The 22,950-nt window shown below is 36.2% G+C and overlaps 2 protein-coding genes across 2 annotated transcripts in view; one reads left to right on the top strand and one right to left on the bottom strand.

Annotated features, from left to right (window-relative positions):
- The window catches only part of LOC119877729, a 122,082-nt gene extending 116,015 nt beyond the window's left edge, over window positions 1–6,067 (bottom strand). Inside the window, exon 1 of the mRNA XM_038579857.1 lies at window positions 5,845–6,067. The gene's annotated coding sequence lies outside the window, so the exon portion shown is untranslated. The remainder of the gene's footprint in view (window positions 1–5,844) is intronic.
- Window positions 1–22,950, top strand: part of ZFHX4 (zinc finger homeobox 4) — a 159,043-nt gene that overhangs the window by 4,134 nt on the left and 131,959 nt on the right.

The following is a 22,950-nucleotide window of genomic DNA, read 5'->3' on the forward strand; positions in this document are numbered from 1 at the left end:
TGGAGAATGTGTTTAAAAGATTTGCCATATGTCCCTTTTATACCTATGTCGGTGGCATTGATTGCTTTACTGGTTTCCCGGAAATAAAAGAACCTTTCTGAGTATTTTCACCTATAAAATAATACTGTTCTACTCCTTTTATTGATTGATGAGAAACAAACACACATGGCACTACTCTTGACTAAGTGTTCATGGTTATAGGGAACAGATCGCGAAAACCGTGCTACTTCGTGAATGCATCATCTTTTGTTGTTTGGTGTCTGTCAACAGGGGCGATCTAAACACAGTGTGTGTGAGTGAGTGTGTGTGTGTTCCGTTGTTGTTTTTCTGTAAGTTTTGAGTAAACACATTTTCGCTTAGCATCAGTTCAAGGTCTTCCACTTAACTCAGTTGTTATTTTGCATGACCTTACCCCCACTGGGAGTGGAGCAAATAAAAATGTTCATTAAATGGCAAATATACTTTTATCTTTCCTGGGAAAAACAACTATGCAGATGTAATGAATATGTGCAACTGGTGAACGCCATTGACTACACAACTTGTCTTGACTTTTTCTAAACCCTAATTACTGGTTAATTTATTTTGTGAGTTTGTTTACTGAGTTGGCTGGACTGTCTTGGTTCTTGTACAAATGTAACAGATTCATTTCTATGATGAATAACTTGGTAACTTATTAAAAACTTCTTTTGTCTAGAGGATATTAAAATTCAGAAAATATTGCAAACCATTAGTCATTGTAACAAGCTCTAAATATGATTACAAAATCCATTTTGCAAGTGTTATCTATTGATTTATACTAGAAATCAGTGATAACTATACTATCAGGAGTTAACCAGCGATTAGAATACCTATGGCTTTTCTAATACTATTTCAGACTATAAACACACAACAGAAAGGGCAGATTGTGGATCTCTGGAGCAGGTGCAGGAATTATTTATTTGGGTTGGGCTGGCAGTATTAGTTTGGGTTGTTTCTTGAAGTTCAAATTCTAGATTGAGGTACTGAGCATAAAAACCTAAAGATGTGGCGTGAGAATCTGTAACATTGTTCCTGTGATATCGGTGCTCTGTGGATCAATAATGAAAGCATTAGATTTGGGTTACACAGTTTGAGGGGAGTACAAGCCCTAATGTAGGATGGCAAGCTTCTAAGTTGATGGTATTGAAAATATAATAGAAAGGATTAATTGTATTATAATTCATAGGTTTTACTGTTCAATTGTCAACTTTTTTTTTTTTCCTGTTGATACCTGACCTATTAAAACTTTTAGAATACCTAGGAGGAAAAAAAAACAACAAACATTAAGTTTGTATAAATAATAGATCTGGACCCTGGGAGCCATATAGAATATTCATGAACTGTGTTTATATTCACGCAGCTCCTCTAACACTTTAAATTAACATGTTGTGAATAGAAGATATAAATGTACAAATTTTTCTATTTTATTGATCTCATGTGGGAAGCTAAAGAAAGGTAGAGTGTTACTGTTTATTTTCTCAGGAAAGGTTGTTTAATCTAATTGTTTGATGATTATTTAAACGTGTGTGTATTAAGTTTATCCATTCTTTCCATGAGTATGAGTTGATCTCACTATCTGCAGAACAATTTGCTAAGTGTCAGAGTTACTCTTGAAGTTTCTTTTCAGGGAGAGTTGGATATTGCCCTCGAATGTAACAGGCAAATGAGATAAAAGCTTGTTTATAAAGAGGGCTTTAAGGCAGAGAGCTTTAGATCCCAGAACCAAAGGATATATGTATTCTCCCCTTAAAAATGTTATAAAGGCATATAAAAATTTACTTGTCCCCCACTCTGCTTTGTTTATCTCTTAAATACTCAAGAGTCTTTGTAGCATAGTGCTTAAAAATGATCAGCCAACAAACAAAAGCATACTTTGAACAAACTTACCTTGAATTAAAAGAAGATTGAGGAGGTAAATATTTGAGCTATGGAAACTTGGTATTAGATAATCGAACTATATTATTTTGCATTATCCTTCAAGGAGTATTCATTATTTCCAGTAGTAACTAGAAAAATGCTCTAGAGTAGTAGTGTGTTGAGGATGCCTTTTCGAAACTGATTTACAGAAACTGAATGAGTCAGATATAGAGAATTTTCAAGTGTAGTAATGAGAATATTAGCAAGCTTGGTCGGCTTATGTCGGCAAAATGAAATTGCTTCATAAGTAACATTAATTGCTTTTAAATGAGAACCTAACAAATTGGCCTGGGCCTGGGAAGAAAAAAGTGATGGTTTGTAATAGGCTAAAATATTAAAATTAGACTTAAAATAGTTTCTGAGTTAATGACTAGACAATAATCTCCTATATAAAATTCATTTTCATTAGAGTTTAATTTACATCATTTTGCATCGTGAATTATTCAGACTTTAAGGGAAAGTGACAAGTAGCAGTTATAAGACAAATACAGAGCTGTGAGAAAACAGCTTTCCTCGTTATTGACAACATATTGATTCATAACACTCTAAATGTGGTTATGTGTCAGTTCGATTTGAATGGACCACTTTACCTCTTGCATTGTCAACCTGGAGCAGTATTACTAAAAGAAGTGTGTGTCCTTCTTCCAGTTTAAGGAGGTTAAAGGTTAAAGGTTAGGGGTTAGCTTAAAAGCATCATCTGCCTAGCTGCTTAACTTTAAACTGATCAATTTAATGAAAATCTGTTTTACAGATGTTGTTTTAATGTATTTGGCAGGATTTAAGCAGCTTTAACATTAGACGTATGCTAGTAAAAATTATTTCTTTATTTGACCAGAACAACACCTTTCCTTTTATGTTTAAGGTAGAAGGCTTGTGGGTTATGGTATTTTGGCAAAGAACCCAGAGGCAGAATGTGTTGATGATCTTTCCATATGGACTCAAAAAAAGAATACCTTTATGTCTATTGCTAACGATGACTGCAAAAACAAACAAAGCTGTATTCATTTTTTGGCAGTATTATTTTCCTTAGAATTTTTTTTAAAGGGATTTTGTTATTGTTAAGGAAATCTTACTTCTTCAAGCACAATTCTCTCAAGTGCTAAGCACTATTAAATTTTGATTTTTCCTCCAGAAATTTTAATGGTGAAGCAAAATTGGTCTAGGAAATTAAAACAATAAAATGAAACTACAGATTGCCCTTCATCTTCTCTTCCCATGTGTAAAAGCATATTTAAAGTGAGGTTAACAAATGCTGAGTGCACAGATAGCTACAAGTCAGTGTTGTAAAGTGTGCACGTGTGTTTATCTATATCGACATCTAGATCTAGATATGATGCAAAAGCAGTGTTTCTTAGCTAACTACTGAATTAGATTTGATTATATTCTTCCAATTTCACACCTTTGCATCCTCTACATATTTTTGTCAACTGATATTCACATGATAAGTCCTCATAATTTGTAGAATGAATACGTGAATAACAGAGATATGTATTAAGGAAACCCCTTTACTTCCAACCCTCATTTTTTTTTTAAAGCATTACAATTGGTCTACCCTTTAACTGATCCCAAACTTCTTCTAAAGAATAGAGTAAAAAGATATAATGAAAGCCACTTAGCGCTACACATTCAAACCAAAGAAGAACATATACGACTTTGGCCATATTTCAGTTTTACAGTTTAGTTTAGTCCCAGAACAGATAAGACCTTGCAGCCAGCTGATTGGTCTACCCCCATCCTATGCAGGGCTTGCAAATCCTCTTGCCACACCTGCACTTCAGCTGCTCTTATAATATTATATGTATTTTTAAGTGAGGTGTTCACAGCTTTGCTGGTTCAAAGTCAAAAGCTTAATTATACCAGCCTTTTTTCTTCCTGCATCTGCTAGTAGTGAAGCAGAATAGTCTGTCTGAATTCCATAATACTATTTTCATATTTGGATTTCAAATTGGCTGAGAGCAGTGAATGAATCGCTTGTCTCCATGGTGAGCAAAAGAACACACGTGGGACTTAGTCCTAGGTAACTTTTAGTGTAACATTCCCCCAAGGAACATTTTTGGAGTTTTCTCATTATCCGTGTTATGGATGAAAGCATCCGGGTTAAGAACTAAAATCAAGGTGTGGGGGAGGGTCACAGAAGAGAATGCAAGGAGCCACATTGGGAAAAGTATGTGGAAGGGAAATAAAAAAATGGAATAATTAGCTTCACCTACTTTTTTGCATTTTTTTTTTACTAGTAGGAATAATAACCCGATCAGTTTGGAATTAACAAAGAATCACAAGCATTTTCATTTCAATAGGCCTGAGTCCAACTTCGCAATTTAAAATCAAATATACCAGATATGTACCGTTTCAATTATTGAACTGTCATTGTCCCGGTGTGATGGTAAAAGAGGTCAGGAGATTGTGTGGTACACATTTGCATAAAAGTCATTGTGCAAAAGGAAATTGGAATATGTGTGTGTATCTAAGAAACCAAAAACAGGTTTTTCTTAATCTTTTTCTAGTCATTTGTTTAGATGAAGAAAGCTGTTTTCAGAGATAAACAAAAGTTATTCTTTTCTGTTGCTAAACATTAACCCGAATATGGAAATTTTTACACTTTTTGTATTGGTTTCAGATTTATGTTTCTTTCAAGGTTGAAATGCGGTGTGAAATTTAATTCCAGGTGCAGGATTTCTTTTTAAAAAAAGTAATCACAACTCAAATTATTCTGTTGTATTCTCATACAAAAAGACAAGGCAGAGGTTGAAAAAACAGTTTCTGTGGTGAAACAATACAGCTTGCATAATACTTATAACTAATAAATACGCAGATCAAACGGAAAGGGGCTGGTTAGCTAATAGCAACTAATAAATCACTAGTGTTTTCAGATCGCAACGTAATTGGCCAGCCCTATCTGCTACGTCTACTTCTGTTTTTAAGCCTGACATTTGCTGAAGCACAGCCATGTGTTATAACACGGCTACTCCAGCACAAATATGGACTTTCTCACTGCTTTCACATGGCAAGTAATATATTACATCGTGAGCTGAGAACACTCTTTGTATTCCTGTAGAAAAAAAATGACTAGAAATCTGTCTATCCAAATATAAAATATATATGTTAATACCCATCAACCCCTAAAAGGATTACTTTAGACCCAGCATTAGCAACTTACTACATCCATGTCAGAATAGATAAAATGATTCTTAGTGTGTGAAATTGTTAACAAACCCAGGCGAAATTTAAAGGGAGCAAAGTGTGCGAAGGAATCCTCCTATTTTATTTTCAACCTGTCTTTCCTTAACCAGTGCTAGCATCTCCCTGTGGGTCAGGCACACGCTATTATGCTCTTCTCTGTTTCTCTGAAATCCTTCCTATTTTATGCCACCTAGACCTTCTCTTCATGGAAATGCTCCATGTTGCGAGATTGCCCATCTAATTCCCCAAAGAAAACTAGCATTCCCCTAATTAAGGGGAAAGAAGCCCTTTCATAAAAGCAGAATAGTGCCTCCAAAGAGTAAATGACTTTCAAGTCTTTCCCGGGATGCACTTTGTTTTAAAGGAACTGCTTAATCTGGATGAAATTCGAATGTGTGAGGGGGTGTAGTGATTTTGTCAGGGATGGGGATTGGGTAGGGTGGGGCCCCACTCTAGGAGCTTCTCTCACTCATCCCCTCCTGAACACACACCACCCCCCACACATCATACTGCCCCTCATCTCAGAGACACAGTAAAAAATTTGACACTACCATTCTCTTCACTTCAGGACCATGTCAACTCATACTTGATGATTTATGTTACGGTTTTTGTCGAACTCGTGTTCATCCTGTCTCATGTGAAGTGTAGGTATGGTTCAACCCAAAGTAGTAAATCGCTTCTGTGTCACCCACCCTGAGGTCATTTAGGTAATGCATACAAAGGTGTTACCTCATAATTAATGTGCTCTGCCTGTGTGCTTCTTTGGCTTCAATTTAATAGTCCCTGTCAGTGGAGCTTGTTTAAAATTGCTGAAATGTTCAAATGGGTGCTGGGATGCCACGCAGTAATGCAGCCAGAGTCATATGTTAACCAGGCCTCGCGCTGCTGAAAGGGTCTTGGCCCGGGGTGGAGTGAGGAGGAGCTGGCATGTGCATAATGACCGTGGTTCTGCTTCCAGAACATCTGGCCTGCCTGAGTTCTACTGGAAATGCTTTACCAAGTTTGCTTTGAGTCTGAGCCTCTGCTCAGGCTGAGTTCAATTAGACGTGGAGATTTGTTCATTATTCAGATAATTCAAGCCTTAAAAGGCACTTTTCCCAAATTATCAGTGTATTTCAGGAGAGCTTATGATGATAGGATTTATTCAAATAAGAGTGGCCGTCGTGGCAACAGCCCCCTGTAGCCTATGAAGAAACATCTTCACAGATCCTGTAACCTCGAAGGAGTGTGGTGATTGGTATAGGCACAAAGGCTAAAGTTCTGTTTGCAGAATGCCTGAATGATATCCCAAGTCTTGCTTCTAATAAATACAGAAACACTGATGGAGCGCTTACTATGTGCCGGCTCAGTCTCTCGATGGAGGTTGTGTTCCCTTAACGTGGTAGGGTATAAGCCATCTTCTCTAAAAGGTGATGCTTCTGGACTCACTCTGTTCTTCCAGTGTGGCAGGAATATTAATAAAATTGAGGTTTGAACCCCATATAACAACCATCAAAAGCTTCCATGTTTTTTTTTTTTTTTTCTTTCAACAATGGCTAGTCAAAGGACTGTGACTGCTCTCTTGGGTCATCAGTAGTTGCAGAGCAATGCTATTTGATTATCTTGACTTCCTCTTATTGCCCTCTTGCATTGCAGGACTTTATTGATCTGCTTTAGACAGGGTTATGGTGGGAATCTAAGGCAGTACAGCGCTTTTTCTATTAGTTGGAACATTCGTGTTCTTCACACGTGAGGATGATGCTACTGACGCATTACCTAGAAAACGAAGAAGAAAACCACTTAATAAAGAATGCAAAACGTCAGATTACAACTTCAGTCAACTCCCATATAGGATCAGGATGCTAATTTAGTTTGACTCCTGAAGAATCTTTGTAAGTTCAGTTTATAATACTGTCAGTCAGAGTTCTGCTTAAAGATAGATTATTACAAGAACCAGGTTGTTACTATCATAGATAATGATAGTTGCATGTGGCAATGTTTTATTTCACTTGGTTTTATAATCTTATGTTAATACTCTAATTTTCTCATCTTTAAGGGAAAGTACTTTTGTGGCCTTGAGTATAATACTTACATATATTTTATAAAATATGTACATGTCAATATCAAAGTATATTGGACCATATTCTTAAAACTTTATTGATTCAGATTTTTCTAAAGCCTTTCTTTCACTGGAAATGTTAGCTAGCATAGAAAAAGCATCTCTCTCTCTTCTTGTGGCTTACAGAATAAATGTCAAGGTTGTATTTTCCCATTAGGCAATTTTTAAAGAATAATGTAGAGGAAGGTTAAGGTTGAAAAATTCTTTGTCTCATGCTATCTGCTGATAAAATTAGTGGAATGCAGAGCTGAAAATGGAAAGAAATGAGCCATTGATAGGCTCAACTGTATCGCTTGACTCAAGTTTGGAAGGGAAGCTTTTAAAGTTTTAAAATATTGATTTTTTTTCCATCCATGAATATGTGTCCTGTATCAAGAAAAGCCTCGTCTGTAAAGAGAGTTGGCAATTGATTGTCTATATATGATTTATGAGATATTGGGAAGAAATCTTACCAAAATATTCCTTCTCCTGATGGCAGATACTCTGTCAACAGTAAAACCCTATTGATAATTGACTTACTCATTTATTCACTTAAAAAAGTGACACAGGCTGACAACAATCACAATAAGGTAGACTTCTTACTTGCATTATCTCATTCTACTCTTCCTAACAGTTATATGTTACTGTTTCTATTTTGACCTAATGGGAAACTGAGATTCAGAGCAAAATGCCTGACTTAAGTCCTCACAGATAGATCCTGAGCTGGAGTTCTAGCCCACATTATGAGATGCTGCTTAATAGGAAAACTTTTTATTGTGCTTGAGGATAGAAAGAGCAGAGAGTGGGACAGAAAAAGGAAGGCCAGAGCGCCGGAGGCAAACCTAACAATTTTGTCTAGGGCTTAATCATTTTGAAACCCACTTTTTAAAAAGATTTTATTTATTTATTCATGAGAGACACACACAGAGAGAGAGAGAGAAGAGAAGAGAGGCAGAGGGAGAAGCAGGCTCCATGCAGGGAGCCCGACATGGGACTCGATCCCAGGTCTCCAGGATCAGGCCCTGGGCCGAAGGCGGTGCTAAACCACTGAGCCACCTGGGCTGCCCTCGGAGCCCACTTTTATTCCTTCAAGTTAGCATTAGCAGACTCCTTTAAAAATGTGGCAGATGCAGTGTAACACAAGAGCCGGCCAGGATGAATGCAGCCAACTAGAAGGTCGAACTTCACACCTGTTGGGGAGAAACTGCTGGTTGCCTGCAAAGCTCCTGGCACAACGGAGTTCTTTCGCTTTAAGGAAACTTCCTTTTACTGGCATTTTTGGGTGTTTGGTATATTAAATAGAAAGAATTAATAGAATATTTATCACTTCTAATGCCTGAGCTCTCCGGGCTTGCAAGTGAAGCACCTCTGGAAGCTGCACGCATTCATTCAGGTCACCAGGGTACTTGAACAGTAATGTACTAAATGGTACCCCGCTGACCTGAAAGAGGGAATGTGCCTCCCGAAGCATTAACTTCCCAAACAGGAACAACTAAAGCACAGTCTACTGTCTGCCCAGAACTCCATTCCCTTTTCCTGGCATCTTGATAACTACTGGAGGAAGACTTGTTCACTTGCTCCTCCCTTACTTACTTAGTTTTTAAAAATTTTTCTCCTTTTGAATTATTATTAATATTATTATTATTTTACTTTTATCTTTCACTTCGTACTTTGATCCATTTTCATTACAAGGTTTCAGAAAAAAATTTTTTTCACCATATGTTTCTAATGCACTCCTTTCCTCTCTCTCCTGAAAATTTTGTTAATGATTCCAACGTAAAGCTCCAAATCTTGTTAGAACTGTTTGCATCGACTTAATTTAAGAGATGCTTGCCTTCCTAAATCTGGCTACCTCTCCCTGCAGAAAAAAGTGTCAGTTGTTGACGTCGCTGCCATTGACCACATTCATTAATGAAATCTTCTTTTATTGAAAAATGAGAATAATCTTAGTTTTGAAATGACAAAATTGTTAGCAATACAGAAGCTCTCAATATCTGAACTGGTGTTTGTGAAGCATGCAAGGACAGTCTGTTCATTATAACGTTGTAATGTGTGGTACCTTTCAAAGGCTTCAGATATTTCTCACTATTCATTTGGCAAGCCTGAAAATAACACTAGCACATATCCTTAGGGCCTAAGATCATGGTAAGAAATCAGGTAGTAGGTCTGATTGCCATCACCTCTGAAAAAGTGTCAGTTTACAAGGAAACTCAACATATATTAGCACTTACCACTGAGCAGTAAGTGACAGCAGACATGGGGAGGGGGAGGATGATTCATAATTTTCATACCAAATGAATAGTGTTGTTTTTAAAAATAAGATTAACATGCTAAAAGAGGAATTATGCAAACCCCAGGATATATCTTTTAGAATTTGGTTGGTTTGTGAATCTATGTTGCATAGTACTTTAGAAGGCAGAAAACTATCTCCTATTTGCCGTGTGATACTATCACTACTTTTTAAACAGAGGCCCCTCAGTGTCCTTTGAGAAATAATTTGGCTAAAAGCAAGTTCTGGGTTATTATTACTTTTCATTTATTATAATTTTTATTAGCACATTAAGTAATTAAAAAAACACATTTGGATGAAACAATGGTACCAAGTTTTTTCCATGACTATTCCCTAAGAAGAATAACCAAACTCATAACCAAGTTCCTGAAAAATAGGCCCAAAGGGAATATATAAATAACTTTTTTCCCAGAGAAATACTGTTGTGGGCCTTCATAATTCCTTAAATATTAGAAAAATGAAGATGGGGTTTAGGAAGAATTATTTAGTTTTTAGAGTGTTCATTTTCAACACAGAGGATAATTACCATCTTTAAGTCATAAACGCAGAAACGTATTCCTAATTGCTTACTTTTGTAAACATTTCTTTAGATATGTGTTTCCAGATAGATCATCAGGTATAATATTTACTTATAAGTCTTTGTGGCATGTGCTAGGTCTTTTTATTCCTTCTTCTTCTTCTTTTTTTTTTTTTTAAGATTTTTATTTATTTATTCATGAGAAACACAGAGAGAGAGCACGGCAGACACAGGCAGAAGGAGAAGCAGGGAGCCTGACATGGGACTCGATCCTGGTACTCCAGGGTCATGCCTTGGGCCAAAGGCAGGTGCCCAACCGATGAGGCACCCAGGGTTCCCCCTTTTTATTTCTTCTTGTAGTACTGTGTCTACCCCTCTAATTATGATGGTTTGATAACTTATTGGAAAACCATTGATGCAGAAGTATCTTGAGACATATGTTAACACTTTTCCAAAAGGTGAACAATTTAATTCTTTATCAATGGGTGTAGAAAAATGTGGATATATTCAGGTCTCATGTGTTAAGATTGAAAAGGCAAAATGCCAGTACTCCAGGAATGTTTTCAGTGAATATCCAGGGACATGGACTTACACTTATTTTACTTCAACTCCTGGAAAAAAAAATACATGCCTGTGTGCATGTGTGTAAGAGAGAAAGAGAGAGGAAAAAATAAGAATACAGTATATGAAGACTTATTTTTTAAAAATTGATGAAGATCATGAGTTAATCATTAATACCCACTTACTCGGTTTTAAAGTAAATGGCAGAAATCTCTTCCTGCATATTGTAAGTGTTCTTAGTCTCTAGAGATAATAAACCTTTGATGATGTTGTGCAAGACTCGTCAGCAAGCACTGAAATCAGGTCTGTATGTACACATGACTAATCAAAGGTTCAGGGAACAGGATATGATTTGGTAAAAGTGATAGGTTCTCCAAAAAGTAAATGGCCTCACTAATTGTGGGAGCACATTAAGCCTTTTTTCTCCCTTACAAAAGGCAGGTCCTGGTCCCCCATTGGAGCAGATATCTCTTCACAGAACTTTCAGCACTAAGTGTTTTTTTAAAGTGTCTTTAAAAGCAAAGGTGTTCTCAAATTAATGCCTACCTAATTAGTGCTCTATACTTTATCTAAAAGTCACAACAGATATCAGAAGACATTTAGACTCAGAATGATCCTTGAAATTCAGGGCATTGGGTAACCAGGACAAATATCTTCTTAAGTTAGGTCAAATGTAAGATGTCTACAGTGGGAAAATGATGGAATAAGAAAATGATGGAATTAGAAAATGATGGAATTATAAAATGATGGAATTAGAAAATGATGGAATTAAGCATGAAATTATATAGGAAAATGTGACCAAATGTTTCAAGAAATCAGTTCTAAATTAGAAAGGGAAGGGACTAAAGTTATATGCTGCAAAGCCTACTGTGTGAACAGTGTAATGAATGTTGAGACCATTTTCTTCTGCTTTGCTGCTTTTTAAAAATTTGCATATGTATTGATATATAATCGATATAGAATTCATATTTATTGAATATAATTGCTACATAACTCATTTCCCATGCAATTCAACCATTTAAATTACACAATGAAAGTTTTCATTTTTCTTTTTATTTCTTAAAGTAATCTCTTTGTCCAGAATGGGGCTTGAACTTATGACTCCAAGATCAAGAGTTGCATACTCCCCTGACTGAGCCAGCTGGGCACCCCAGGATGAAATTTTTTTAAAAAAATATTCACAGAAGTATGCAACCATCACCATAATCAATTTTAGAACATTTTCAACACTCCAGAAAGAAATCCTGTCCCATTTAGTCTACCCCCCATCGACCCCAACCAACCCTCCTCTCCTGGCCCTAGACAACCAGTAGTTGCTTTCTTTCTGTCTCTCTAGAGTTGCCTATTCTGAACATTTCATATAAATGGGATCATACCATCTGTGGTGCTTTATGACTGACTTCTCTCACTTAACATAATATTTTCAAAATACATCCATATTGTAGTGTATATCTATATTCGTACCTTTTTATTTTATTTAATTTTTTACTTTTTATTGAATTTCAATTCAGTTAACATATACTGTATTATTAGTTTCAGGGGTAGAATTTAGTGATTCATCAGTTGCATACAACACTCAGTGCTCCTTACATCAAGTGCCCTCCTTAATGCCCATCACCCAATTACCCATCCCCCACCTACCTTCATACCTTTTTATATACGGAATTTCCATTGTATGGATAAACTGCATTTTATTTGTCCTCTCTTCAGTTGATGGGCATTTTGTTGTTTCCACTTTTTGGCTATTGTGAATAATGATGCTGTGAACATTTGTGTACAAGTTTTTATGTAGATAGATGTTTTCATTTTTCTTAGATGTATACCTGGGAGTGCCATTGCTGCGTCAGCAATCTCATGTTAGTTAACTGGACTGTCATTACTGCCAGTCACTTCTTATATTGTACCTGGTCAGCTCCTTCTTCCTTTTCCTTTAAATCTTTAAATATTACATTTTTTTTCCAATCTCTCAACCTTATGCATCATCTGCTCTACTTCGGCCGATGAATTCAGTAAGAAAATTAATACAACATTTACTGAGCACTTACGAGGTGGCAGATATTCTAAGTTAAAAAAAATTAACTCATTAAATCAAACAGCAACCCTATTAGGTAGGTTCTATTATTATCCCCATTTTGAAGATGAAGAACTAAAACAATGAAATCTTAATTAATTTATCCATCATGGTAAGAGTGACAACAGAGTCAGGATTTGAGCTCATTTTGGCCGGCTCTAGCACCCACGGTCTTAAACAGGACAGTGTCACAGTGACGATCCTACCCTGAGAAGGATACCTGGAAAGGAAGACCTTGTTTGTGGCAGAAGGGATAGAAATAAGAGTGTAACTGTAATTGTCGATCTTCGGGAAGGATATGAATCCCCAGAGAGAGAAAAAGAGGTACTGATGAGATAGATAGAGATTGAAAGCCTTTGGGAGATGTAGTAGGATAGCAAATTAGAAAAATCACTGATAACAGCATATAGTTTAGGTCTTTTTTTTAAAGTGTCAGAATGTAAATTCTTTATTTGGTTCATAGAATGTTCTCTGAAAAAATATCTACAACTGAACTCTCCATATTTGTAGGAATGAAAAATTGGAATATTTTATGATAACTGAAGTTTACTGAAAGACGTGTTGTTAAGATTGATGTTCTAGTAATGCAGAAATGCTTGTTTGTTCTCATTTGTTAGAAACACATTGTGCTGGACCCCAGTGGTGAGTAAGACAGACACAAAGAGTATATGATTCCGTGCCTGTCCTCAAGGAGCTCACTAGTCTTTAGTAGAAAATATAGAATGCTTTTAATCTGTGCTTTATTTTCCCTTGTGATTTTGCCTTGTTAACAGCCTTTCTGAGTTCCAGAAGTTTGCAGAGACATTTTTAGTACTTTCTATAACACATTTTAGCAATGTTTACTCCTTTGTGTCATCTAGGAAGTTAATATTTAGATTTTCTGTGGTATTGGGGGAAAGAATTGGATTCTTGCCTCGCAGAACTTTAAGGGTGGTTGTTTGCTTCCACACCAGTAAAGATGGTTGTCCCATTATTGGGAAATAACATATAGTATCAGTATAATTTAAGTCTTCTCTTTCTTTGCCTCTCCCTCCTACTTATGTAATGTTTGTCAGCATGAGTATTATTTTTTCGTAATGGTAAAAAAATGGATAAACGGCAATATTACTTGGTGCTTTTTTTGGCCAACTAGGATATTTTTTTTTCTTTTTGTAGGTATAAAGACATAAGTATGTTTGTTTTTAGTATCTGATCTAATTAGTTATTGATAAAATAGTCTTAATATTTTTTGATAGTTATTTCAGGCATCATCCTCTTCCATTCAACAATTATTAATATTCCTTGAAGGTTTCAATTTCCGAAGACCTACTGATCTTCATAAAGTATTGACATGAGTACAGTGAGGTCAGGGGTTGGGCTACCAGTGTTCCTACTGTTAGAACATAGCCATTATATAATTTATTCTTTCTGTTTTATTATGAAAAAAACATTAAGGAGAAATTATATAAGAAAACATGATAGGCTCCCATATTATCTCAAGCTAAAAGAGTCTCTGGAATTGCTTTCTTGAGTCTAAAACACAGCAAAACAAAGATTGCCTATGTCAGCACTAATGTCTATGAATACCAACGAGCTTAATAAGCATTGACAAGGTAGGTATCACTTTCTGATACCCTCCCATTATGAATAGATTCGGGGAGCAGGGTGGTAGGAAGGTGTGGAGTGATGTCTCAGAAAAAGACAGTGAAAGAAGTGCACATCCAACTTTCCCTACATTTATGTCTATGTCTGTCTGTTTATCTCTGTGTAACTTAAGGAATGAAAAAAGAAGGGATAGGCATTTTCTGTCTTAAAGTGTCCAACTGACTTTCTCACTCTTTATATGGTTTTTGGCAAGCATTTCTGTGCCTTAGTTAATATATTAGTAAATGGAGAGAGAGAGGAAAAAAAAACACTCCACTGAGTTCTGTAGATCTTAATTAAGGTACAAAAATAGCTTTGAAAAAAGACTTCTGAGATGAAAGCTTTTCTTATATGTGGAAAATATTACTCCTGTCTTGTCAGTGTATCTAGTCTATTGGCATTGCTTTTTTGTACTTGGAGACAACTTCTGCTTTTCTTATTATTGGTAAGACACTTTCCTTTTTAATTTCTATAAGTGCACTTGGTTACACTATTATATCTAGGACTTGTCATTCTTGAAAAGCCATTCTTAACTTTATCTCTCCAATTGGCCTTCAATTGAAATTTGCTTTGAAGAGGAATGTAGCTATACTCATCAACTTGAAAATGGGTAAATATAGCTCATAGAAAATAACTATTTGTGTATCCTTTTATGTGCCTTAACTTCTATATCCATTCTTTCTTAGAATTTTGCCCACAGAAAAGGAGCTATGTATTACACTTTTAAATACCAGTTTTCAAGTCTGCCAAGTGTGAATTTGCAAATGAGTAGTAGTAAGTGGAGCTCACAGCTGAAAAATGACTGTTAAAAGCTTCCATGTCTGGCATTAATTTTAGTTTTGCCTTTAGGCTGTTACCACAATTGTTTCATCTATACAATGGGTTCTGAGTTACATTATGATTAGAAAATTAGCTATAACTTAGCGGTCTTTGAGATCTGGTCTAAATGCGGTCATTTCTGTGGTTCTCAGAGCTGAATTTATTCTTAGCTTTAACAAGGGTCTTATCTTAAATTGCTGATGTACTTACACATAGATCAGGTTCCAAGTTTTCCATTGTTTTGTTCAATCCACAAATACATGTTTGTGTATTTTTCTTGTAAACAGGAAGCAGGGTAATATACCATATATAGGGAGACAGCTGAAAAACATCCCTTAATCCCTTGTGTTTGTTTTACTTGTTTGATATTAATCATTTCATTTATTCATTTACTGAGAACCCACTTTGTCAGGCTCCGTGCAAGGGAATAAGGATATAACATCAAACAAGACACAGGCTTTGCACTGGTAAACTTTATAGTTTAGTGGAGGAGACAAGCATTAAACACATCATCATGTTTTAGGCAAAGCAATAGTTAATTGCTATTGTAAACAAATAATAAGGTTTTTTATTATTAACACTAGTGTATTATTTGTGTTACTAGTATGTAGGTGTTTGTATAAATCAGACTCTTCTAATCTTAGAAGCAAGTGGAGAATTTGAATGAGACACTGTATGGAGGTATTTAAAAGAGTAGTTGGGGCCTGAACAGAATGGACATCACTAGATACTGCCTGTCATGCAGAAGAAGGCACCTACAAGGCTCAGTGGTTAAGCGTCTGCCTTTGGCTCAGGTGGTGATCCTGGCATCCTGGGATCCAGTTCCACATCAGGTTCCCTGTGGGGACCCTGCTTCTCCCTCTGCCTGTGTCTGCCTCTCTCTCTGTGTCTCTCATGAATAAATGAATAAAATCTTAAAAAAAAAAAAAAAAGAAGAAAAGAAACAGGCACTTACCACTGAGATTTTATCAGAGTACAAGCACTTTCAAACTTTTTGGAGTCATGAAATGCTTATATGAAAAGGCATTCTAGAAATGGCTGCATATCCAATTGACAGATTTGAGAATAGGATATGCAAGTTTGGTTGAAATGAAGCTGATCATTAGACTGGCTAGTACTTTGAAAACATACTAATTCCAAGGCCATGGCTTTTAGGGATGTATCCAGGAATCTCTTCATTTAAAGAGATGATCTTGAGGGACGCCCTGGTGGCTCAGCGGCTGAGCATCTGCCTTCAGCTCAGGGCGTGATCTCGGGGATCCGACATCTAGTCCCACATCAGGCTGACTGCCTGCTTCTCCCTCTGTCTATGTCTCTGCCTCTCTTACTCTCTCTCATGAGTAAATAAGTAAAATCTTAAAATAAAATAGAGACGATTTTGATAATCAGCCCGATTTAAGGATTGCTGGACTAGAAGATCGTGAAGATTCTAGTCTGTAGATCTACAGACTCATGAGAAAAGTCGTGAATGTGTGATCATACTCAGTTCAGCTCCATTCACATTTGTTCCTCCTGTGTTCAGAAGAGAAACTGTCTTCTAATGTCTTCTTGGAATCCCCTCCTTTCACAACCTAGGATTTTGCTAGAGTCTGCTGATGCTGCATATTCTGTCCAGACAAATCACGGAAAGCACTGCCCTTGTCTTCCTCATTGTGTTGCCTCTAAGGATGAGAGTCTGACATGTTTTGATATTTAAAAAATCCTATTTCAGTAGGAAAAATGGCAAACCTTTATAAAGAAAACCTTTCTGTACAAAACAGCTGTTCTTTTGTTGACGGTCTGGCACTTCAGTGAATTGTCGGGCCAAGAAACCGTTTCGGAGTCCAAAAGTTGGGTTAAAAAAAAAAAAAAGTCTAAGGCCCCTGGATTGAATTTTGTAGGAATATCTTTTTTGGTCAATTTTTGGAATCCTGCTTTGCTTCATCATAGTTGCAAAAATCTACTCTCCTTGTACACGAAGATATCCCCAGGCAGCAGATATATAGTCTATTTTCTGAACAGGAATCTTATAGGTCTCAGGAGAGCCAACTTCCACAGGCCCGCTGGGTTGTCTGCTCATTTGTAGCTCACTGTAATGATTCTGCAATTTTTTATTTTCTTGCTATTCTAGGAAGGCAGATCTTGAGGTTTGTTTTTGGAGCTTTACTTCATAATAGCATATATTTTCTCTTTCTGTTTCTCTCTGCACATATGGATATAGAAGTGTGGGTATGACATGTGCATGTATGTGTCTGAGGAGTGTATGGGTGTGTGTGTGTGTAGACATAGATGTATGTCTATTTCTTTATCCTGTTTATGAAAGAGAAGTATGTATAGTGTGTTCTTTAGTTTGACAATTTTCTTTTAATGATATCCCATATTTTCCTTTTCTCCAGAACATATCATCTAATAGACATAGACTGGTAGCTACAATGACAACCAAAGCTAAAAAGAAGCAGATAAATATGGTGCCCAATTTCATGAGCAACAGAATCTATATTGCCAAAACACATTACTCTGGAAAAGTTACTGTATTTAGTTACTGGCAAGCTAAAAACTAGATCTTTGTCTATTTCAGAAAGGAGGGTCTTTTTTTTTTATAGATCACCTTGAAATAATCAATCAGTTCTGTACAAGAGCTACATTATTAAATGTGGATGTACTGTAAACTACCAATGCCAAAGTGTACCTGAATCCCACTGGCCATATAGCTTATATTCCATGAGAAACCCAAACAAAACAAGCTCCCCCCTCATAGACTGAAAGAGTCATGCTAATAAAATAACTGGGTGATTTAGTTAAAAAATATATTTCAAGATATTGCTAATAATTTGATGGTCTTGACCAGTTACTTGAACCCAGTTGATACATATAGATCAGGATAGAAGTTTCCTGCCTTGCCTGAGGTGAGCCCTGGGCCTTTGGTTATTTCAGGGTAATGTTCAATGACCACACATAAGTGTACTATATATAAGTGTACCATAAAATAAAACCTTTTGAGGTTTGTGCTTAAGAAAAAGACATAGTACAGTATTGTATGTTTGTGTGACCTAAAGCATTTTGTTCTACTATGACAGACATATCATCCTCCTGTGCCAATATAAATGCAAGGACATTTCATAGTCATAATCTGTTAATACCAGTTAGCAGTGTCACAAATTAAAGCATTAGTGGATTTGTGTTGCTTGAGGAAGCAACTGATATAAAATACCAGGAGGTTGAAGGAGTGGGGCAGTTTATTGTAACATAATTCTGCATACCATGTAAAGGCTTCATGCCTGTTGGTGTGAAGCCTTTGAGTGGGCCTTCACAGAGAGCTCAAAGGGATAGTTCAGCATGCAGCAAATATATAATTAAGAAACATTAGGCTAGATACATTCTCAAAGAAATAATTTTGGAGATCAGCAGACAACAAAAATCAAAAGAGGATATTACCTTTTTTTTTTTTTTTTTTTTTTTTTTTACAAGAAAAGACTTTACTGCTTTTTAAAAATGTACTTTTGTAGTACAGGCAAAAAAAAAATTATTCCCAGGATTTGAAAAAGGGCATTTTCTATAGTTGTGTTGTTTTGGGACTGTACTTAAATAAAAATTTAATGATGATTTTCAAAATGTACTTTTACAGGAACTACTGATAGTCCTGTAGCAGAGATTTTGGCCAAATTATTAATGGTGATTCTATCATGAAGGATACATAACTGTCTTATCAAGAGGCCTATAACCTAGGAGCATGGAAATGATTGTATAAATTATGGAAGGAATATTAGATTAAACTCCCTCTTTAATTTTAGTAGTGGTTTGAGAGAGTAATACATTTATTACTGTAGAGCATTTTGTATTTGCCTAGGCTTTTCAATGATTTTCATATTTCCCCTTTTTAGCCTAGATTATGGATATATTCTGAGAGAAAGTTATAGGGAATAACAATTATAGAGAATGAGAACCCATGGTTAAAATTATATGCACATTGAACTACAATGAGGGTATTAAAAGTATTTCATCCCATTTGTAAAATATCTTCCATGACTATGAAAGGGCAATATTTTTTCCAATTATATCTGCTTTAGCCTGCAAATGGATTACCTTATAAGAACTCTTATAAAGCAAAGAGTCCAAAAATAATTGAAAGTGTAAGGACAGATAAGCTGGGCATATAAAGGCCCTGAGCAAACTTCTCGCCATAGCATTCACAGAACGGGAAAAGAAAAGAAAAAAAAAAAAAGTTTATCTTAACTCCTGCTCAGGACCAGATGAATATTTTAACCCTTAGCGTCATGATGCTTCTTATTGACAGGGAGTACCTCCTGCATTACTTCTAGCCCCATTCTCCAATGTCTGGAAAGATTGCATTTTGACTTCCCCCATTATTAATAACCAGATTTGATCTTAGGCTGGTCCGAGGTCAGGCAGACTGGCCAGGTCAGCCTGTTTGTGTGTGTGCATGAACTGTGACATCTACTCAGAGTGACAGGTAAAGGATGAGGGTGGTGAAACAAGGGTGTTAGCCTTAAGCCCACCAAAAGGAGCTTCTTCCTCCTGGGAACAAAGATCCCTAGGGCTGTGGCCACCTTCTTTTCCCAAACCCTGGCTTTGCTCATAATGTTTCCGTTAATGATGCACTGTTGAAGAGAGCATTTGAGAAGAGGCAAATGATTTCAGTCATCTAACTAAAAACAATAATGCACATTTGCATGATCAGAACTTTTCATCAGATTTAACAGTATTTTATATGGATCAATTTCGCATGGCTTTTCCTTTTCTTAGGTAAGTGACTCAGGCACACTACAGTGTGGTATCTTTATATCTGAAATGCCCCCCATTTCACAAGTAAAAAATACGGAAGCTCTAATGAATATGGGACAAGACATATTTTAGAAACTAGATGAACAACTTTAGAAGCTCCAGATTTTTAGTATTTTTCTATAAAACCTATCAAATAAACCCATTTTTCAAAAAAAAAAAAAATCTGGCCTCTTTCTGGGTAAAAATTCCTAAGAAGCTATTTGGTTCTTAATTGATTTTCTACGTCAGTTGTTCATTGAATAGATAAGTAGTGCCTGTGATATTTGATTACAGAGCAAGGCACCCATTTAACCTTCTGTTCTTTCCTGGCCAGGATTTCAAATACAATAGAACGTTCCTCCCTGAGGCTCAGCAGGATTAGACAGCTAGCGGTAATCCCTGATACGCTGAAATAGACCTGATAGAACTTCACCTCACTTGTTTAGGATTATGCTCATGAATTCCACTCACCCGGCAGCATTAACCCTTTAGGGACTTGGGCTGGGATATTTGATCAGTAAAAGCAGCAAATAAGCAGAGGCCTATTAATAAGTTCTAAACAGTTACACCTCATTTATTGGGCACAGTATAATCATAATTTTGAAGTTAGAACTGAATCGATGTTTTTTTTTTTCTGATATTTTGCTTCTTCTATATATGGGTCTCGAGATTTGTATTAACTTATCTTCCCACATATAATTTTGTTTAAGAAACTTTATGAAAAGTTCTGGTTTATAATAGCTTTCCCACCATGGTCACAGTTAAATCATCTTGTGGAGGTGAAGGATAAATGACTTCATATAAAGTAGTTCCTTGATAAGTCTAGGTTAACTGGAACCAAGGCAAGTATGAAAATCCCCAAACCTCATTTTAGCCAGGGGTTTCCAATCTCTTCCTTTTCCTTTCATTAGAGCAAATTCCATAGGTTTGAGTTTAATTTTCTCTCTTTCCCCTCTAGGGGATATGAAAATGAGCTAAGAAATGGCCAAAAGGCAGGAAATCAGTGGGTGAAAAAGAACTAGTAAAAGGTATAGTTAATCCACAAATTGGAAAGTCAGCCCCATGTTAATCAAGAGATGAAAGGAAGAGCATACACTCTTTCAATGCAGGTGGCAGTACTGGCCTTTATCATGGTTTTTAAATAATTTACATTGAAATCTGCTCCTGACACTATTAGGCCATCAAAATGAGGCCCTTGCAAAGTCACAGGTTTGAAATGGGTTATTAGTGACTACTAACACAGTCTGGGAGAGCCCCCCAATCGTTATGGAAGTGATTACCTTGAATCATCTAGGTCTTTTTGTGTTGACTCTTTAAATATTCATATTCACAACTAGTTCTATTAATTATTGAAATAAGTGATTCTGGTTTTGATGATTAGAAGATTTCCCACCACGCTCATAGGTTTTAGAAAAATGTAAGTTTTATTTGAGAGACTTAACCTCCAAATAATGTTATGATGATGAATATGACCTCATTGCCTATGGTAATATTTCAAGGTCAGAGATAATTTAATGCTAAAGCATTGGTGCATCCACCTCCTTTCTTGAATATTGCTTTTGTTAGTGGTTCTTAAGGGGATTGATTAGAGAAAACATTTGTTTTTATTAAGAAATTTTTAGTGGAACAAATACAATCACAATGAAAAGATAACTGTGAAGAATTTTTAAAAGCGTTTTCTGTTCTTTACCAGATTCTTCACCCTGCAGATTAGTGCAATTGTAATGATAGCCAACGTCATGATTACAGGAAAAATATGGTGCATCCCTCATGCTTTGAAGCTTAATTTTTTGTAAGAACTTAAATAAATCCAGGGAGTAAATGGATGGGATTAAAGCTGAAAGAATGGTCGGGCTCTAATAATATTTTGTTTTTGTTTGGTGGGGAATGAAGAGATGCTGCGAAGTGGGGAGTTGTGACTTGAAATGATTCAGCCAATCTTTAATTAACGATCTCCTCTTTTACTTTTTGTACAGAATATCTAATTTTCATGAGTTTAGAGAGCAAAGATGATTTCTATTGTTCAGTTTAAGTGACATATTATTCTAATTAATTGGAAAAGTGCTCCTATGGGATAGGTGACTCGAGGATGGAGCCTCTGAGGCTCTGTCTTTACAGTGGTCCTGGATTTGCCCTTTTCTCCTGACATGCTTTTACATATGCTGTTGCTGAGATTCCGGTTCTTTGTTGTATGTTATAAAATTCTATTGCATCAGCATGAACAAAACAGAAATATTATAGATGTGAACCTTTCACCCCAAAAGACATATAACAGATTGAAAAGCTCCAGATCAGGGTAACAAGAATGCTTGCAGCCAGCATGGATGGGTTTACAGATGACTAAAAGCTGGTATTAATAAATCTCGAAAGGAGAAGAATAAGAGCAGAATTTACTGAAGTCTGTGAAATAATAAAGGGACGTGAAGCTAGGCCATGTGCATCTTTGTACTGTGTGTCAGAAAGAGCTAGAAATTCTTCCGTGTAACTGGGAGAAAACAAATTTCGAAGTGACAAAGGAGAGCTTGGTGTTTGTTTTCTATTTGTTAATAAAACGTAATTTACCTCTAGAATAATTGAGTTAGAAGATTCTGGAAAAACTAATTCATCTTGGAATCATAAGGACAAAGGAGACCTTGAGGAGTCTCCTCCCTGGCAGACAGGCAATATTAAAACCATCCCCCAAAGAAGTCCATCTGTATTATTTTTAAAGAGAAGGAACTGGTTTAGTTGTGGCCAATGGAATGCTTTGTGACCACATGAACAAAGAGATAATGACTGAAGAGTTTACAGCTCTGAAGCAAATCCATTGATTCTGTAAACTTTGTTCATATAATAATGCTGTTGAAAAAATTCACAAGTTTTTTTAAAGGAGTTTTGCCTCAATAGTATATTTTTAAAACCATTTTTAAGTATACCCTGGGAAATGCAAACTTGATTAACACATGGTCCTTGACTTGGAGATGGTTAGAGACATATACAAAGAGCTAATATGCCCATATAAAACTCCTACGTTTTGTATCGCTACATAATAACTAAAATTCTATGTAGCAGGGAATGTTTTATGTCCACCTTATTGTTCAGTCCTCAACAGCACAATGAGGTACATGCAGTTCTCA

The sequence above is a fragment of the Canis lupus genome, chromosome 29, assembly GCF_011100685.1.
Source record: "Canis lupus familiaris isolate Mischka breed German Shepherd chromosome 29, alternate assembly UU_Cfam_GSD_1.0, whole genome shotgun sequence".
Classification (NCBI taxonomy): Eukaryota; Metazoa; Chordata; class Mammalia; order Carnivora; family Canidae; genus Canis; species Canis lupus.